Source organism: Panthera pardus, unplaced genomic scaffold (assembly GCF_024362965.1).
Source record: "Panthera pardus isolate Hobbes unplaced genomic scaffold, ASM2436296v1 HiC_scaffold_6, whole genome shotgun sequence".
In the NCBI taxonomy this organism is placed as follows: Eukaryota; Metazoa; Chordata; class Mammalia; order Carnivora; family Felidae; genus Panthera; species Panthera pardus.
The window spans coordinates 94,996,903-95,001,843 of record NW_026526991.1 but is presented as its reverse complement, the minus strand read 5'-3'; positions in this window follow the sequence as shown (position 1 = coordinate 95,001,843).

Sequence of the window (4,941 nt, the reverse complement as noted above, 5' to 3'; positions counted from 1 at the left end):
TTCCTCTAAGCTTCGTTGTGCTCCTTCAAAAATAAAAAAATGCATTTGCTGTGTTCACTTTACTTTTTCCAGGGATCAGTCTGATGCTCGGGGCTCCCTAACCCCTCCGAACAATTGAGCACCTGGATATTAAACTTGGTTTGTATGATTTTCACTGGATGCCTTGTTTGGTGATTGTTCAAAGTCCCTTATACGTGTGAATTTCTCCTTCTTGGATTATAAAGTCCTTGAGGATTTATACTTAGAAAAACTAATACTCTCTTGTTCTTCCTCCCCTCTTCATTACCAATTCTGGGTACTTTCAGCAAATGTTTAACATATGACTACACAATACTTCTCCTTGAGAATTTCTTTCCTTTACAAAGTCTTATTTTATGATGTGATTAAGATTTATTTTTATAAATTAAATTAAAAAAAATTAAAGTAGTTCCACACCTTCTAAAGTGAGCCTATTTATAATTCTTAAACTTAAATTTCTACTTTAATTGTATAATATTTCAAATGTACAGAAATATAAAGACAAAAATACAACACACACTCCACTTCCAGAGTTAACACATTTGCTTCATCTCTTTAAAAGTTAAATATAGGGGCGCCTGGGTGGCTCAGTCGGTTGAGCATCTGACTTCGGCTCAGGTCATGATCTCATGGTCTGTGAGTTCAAGCCCCGCATCAGGCTCTGTGCTGACAGCTCGGAGCCTGGAGCCTGCCTCAGATTCTGTGTCTCCCTCTCTCTCTGCCCCTCCCCTGCTCATGCTCTGTCTCAAAAATAAATAAAAATATTTAGAAATAAATAAATAAATAAATAAATAAATAAATAAATAAATAAAAGTTAAATATAGGGGCTCCTGGGTGGCTCAGTCAGTTGAGCGTCCGACTTCAGCTCAGAAGTCATGATCTTGCCGTGCGTGAGTTTGAGCCCCACAATCGGGCTCACTGCTATCAGCCTGTCAGCTCAGAACCCGCTTCAGATCCTCTGTCCCCCTCTCTCTGCCCCTACCCTGCTTGTTTCTCCCCAAAATAAACATTTTTTTTAAAAAGTTAAATATACAACTAACCACTCCCCATCCCAAACCCTTCTCTCCCCCTTCCTAGAGAAAATCACTCTCCCGAAGCTGGTGTACAGACTTCCCTGTATGTTTATAGATTTCCACTGCATGGTTCAAAAGGTCCTAGTCTTCCTTCCTGAGGGGCTGCCAATGGGATCTGCAAACCACTCATACACAGCCTCTCTGTAAGGACAGGGTGGATAAGTGCCATTACAGAGGACTGGACGCACTTTTGTCAGCCAGGATGCAGGAAGAGAGAGTGGTGGAGGATTAACCCAGGGAAAAGCAGTTTCACCTCAAAGAAGAGGACTTAGTGACAAGGGCAGAGCTAGGGAAGCAGAACTGAGGCCAGGCTGGGCACAGTAGAAGGAAGCTAGCAAGGGGTAGAAAGCAGCCCGTGGAGCAGAACAGAAGGGGTATTAGGTGAGGCAGAGGAAGAGAGCCTGTATGAGCACAGACTTTTGCTCCCATGATCATCAGAAAGGAAGTGGCTAGATGTCTCTGAGACCTCCAGGAATGCAGCTTGGGGGTTACAGGTGCAACCGGTGAAACCTGGGGGCCCTACTGGTGAAACCCCAGCATGACAGACCCATTACCAACGGCATGACCTGGCTCTGTGGTTTTTATTTGGAGGAACTGACCTGCTTTAGTTCCTCTGAAGCGTTATATAGATCAGTCAGAGATGACTCAACTTTCCTGTTACAGGCATACCTCAGAGATAGTGTGGGTTCAGTTCTCAGACCACTACAATAAAGTGAGTCAAATGAATTTGTTGGGCTCCCAGTGCTTGTGAAAGTTATGTTTACACTATATTGCAGTCTATGAAGTGTGCAATAACATGGGGTCTAAAAAAAAGTGTACATACCTTAATGAAAAGGTACTTTATTGCTAAAAAATGCTAACCATCATCTGAGCTTTCAAGCAAGTTGTAATCACTAATCACATTGCCATGACAAACATAATAATAAGGAAAAAGCTTGAAATATTATGAGAAGTACTAAAATGTGACACAGAGACACAAAGGGAGAAAGTGCTGTGGGGAAAATGGCATCAACAGAGTTGCTCAAGGAGCATTGCCATAAACATTCAATTTGTAAAAAGCGCACTAAAATGAAGTGCAGTAAAACAAGGGATGCCTATATTATTCTTCCTCAACTTGGAGTTAAAAAATAAAACAGGGGTGCCTTGGTGGCTCCATCGGTTGAGCGTCCCACTTCAGCTCAGGTCATGACCTTGCAGTATGAGTTTGAGCCCCATGTCAGACTCTGCATGGACAGGGTGGAGTCGGCTTGGGATTCTTGCTCCCTCTCTGCCCCTCCCCACCTCTGCACACGCTTTCTCTCTCTCAATAAACTTTAAAAAAGGAAGATAAAATAGAAGTCACTCAGTTAAATTTGATTTTCAGATAAAAAATAAATACTTTTTTTTAAGTAAAAGTGTGTCTTAAATATTTTATGGGACATACTTATACTAAAAAGGTACTTGTTTATCCTAAAATCAAGTGTAAGTGTTCTGTATATTTATTGCTAAATCTAGGAACTCTACCTCAGTTGAATTTTGGGATTTAAGGGTCTTTGAAAAGGACTCGGTCAATGAGTTCTCCAGAATAACGTTAATGAACGTTAATGAATTTGTGAGGTTCTCAATGGTTTAAGCTAAAACAACAAAAAGCTCACTAACTTTATTAAATCAGAAGGATACAAAGACATTCTTATTTTTTGATGGTTTTATTGAGCTATACCTCACATACTTTAAAATTCACTCATTTAAGGGGCGCCTGGGTGGCTCAGTCGGTTAAGCAGCCAACTTCGGCTCAGGTCATGATCTCGCGGTCCGGGAGTTCGAGCCCCGCATCGGGCTCTGGGCTGACAGCTCAGAGCCTGGAGCCTGTTTCAGATTCTGTGTCTCTCTGACCCTCCCCTGTTCATGCTCTGTCTCTCCCTGTCTCAAAAATAAATAAAACGTTAAAAAAAAAATTTCACTCATTTAAAATGTACAATTCAGGGGCGCCTGGGTGGCTCAGTCGGTTAAGCCACAGACTTCGGCTCAGGTCATGATTTCGCGGCCGTGAGTTCAAGCCCCACGTTGGGCTCTGTGCTGACAGCTCAGAGCCTGGAGCCTGTTTCAGATTCTGTGTCTCCCTCTCTCTGACCCTCCCCCATTCATGCTCTGTCTCTCTCTGTCTCAAAAATAAATAAACGTTAAAAAAAATTAAAAAAAAAATAAAATGTACAATTCAGTGGGGTTTTTTTTTGTTTGTTCTGTTTTGTTTTGTTTTTTAAGTAAGCTCTATGCCCAACATGGGGCTTGAACTGAAGCCCCTGAGATCAGATGTAGCATGCTCCACGGACTGAGTCAGCCAAGGGCACCACAATTCATTGGTTTTTAGTATACTCACAGAGTTGTGCAGACATCACCAAATCAATTTTAGAACATTTTCTTTCCGGCGTGCCTGGGTGGCTCAGTCAGTTAAGCATCCAACTCAATTTCGGCTCAGGTCATTATCTCACAGTTCATTGTGTCAGGCTCTGCGCTGAGAGCACAGGGCCTTTGGATTCTTTCTCTCCTTCTGTCTCCACCCCTCCCCTGCTCTCTCTCTCTCTCACTCTGAAAATAAATAAATAAACTTAAAAAAAAAAAGAACATTTTCTTTTTTTAAAAAAGATTTTATTTTTTTTTTATTTTTTATTTTTTAACATTTATTTATTTTTGAGACAGAGAGAGACAGAGCATGAACTGGGAAGGGTCAGAGAGAGGGAGACACAGCATCCGAAACAGGCTCCAGGCTCTGAGCTGTCAGCACAGAGCCCGACGCAGGGCTTGAACTCACTGACCGCGAGATCATGACCTGAGCGGAAGTCAGACGCTTAACCGACTGAGCCACCCAGGCGTCCCAAAAAGATTTTATTTTTAAGCAATCTCTACAACCAACATGGGGCTCAAACTCAGAACCTGGTATCAAGAGTCCCATGCTCTACCAACTAAGCCAGCCAGGCACCCTTAATTTTAGAACATTGCCATCACCTCAAAAAAGAAAACCAGTGCCCATTAACAATCTCCCCCCATACATGCCCCCACCTCCCTGCTGTTCCTAACCCTGCCCGGTCAACTGCTTGCTTTGTTTCCTTTAACGTACCTACTCTAGACCTTCCATTAGAAATGGAATCTACAATATGTAGGCTTTCACTTAGCCTATTTTCAAGGCTCATGCACACTGCAGCATGTATCAGTCCTTCATTCCTTTTTATGGCCTTCTAACATTCCTTTGAACATATATACCACAGTCAGTTGTCCTGTCCATTCATACAATGATGGGACATTTGGGCTGTTTCCACTTGTTCGCTATTATGAATAATGCTTGTAGGATACAACATTGGTGTACACGTTTTCACGCAGAGGTATGTTTTCATTTGTCTGGAATTGTTGGCCATATGGTAACTCTATGTCTAATATTATGAGGAACTGCAAATTGTTTCCCAAAGCAGCAGCAGCACCGTGTCTTACTAGTTTTTCTGTTTTTGTTTTAATAAAGAACCTTGAGGGTTTCCTCGGTATCCCTAAAGAGGGCCCGCTCCCAATGCTCCTCCTTCAGGGGCGCCTCTGCAGGGCCTCAAACTCGCGCCACCAGCGCCCAGAGCTCTGGAAGTCCAAAAGAGCACACTGTTGGAAACGTAGTCTGATCTCCTGGCTAGCCCCTCCTCCGCCGCGTTCAGAAGCAAGAGGAAAACAGACGCCTTGCTGAGGCTATGTGGACATTGTAGTTTTCTTCCTAGTCAGCCTTGCAGACGGTGCGTTAGGGAAAACTACAATCCCCAGAATGCCGCCGACTACGGCAACTGACGAGGCCATTCCGCGTGCAGTACTCCCGCCCACCCTCCCGTCCGGGCGGCTC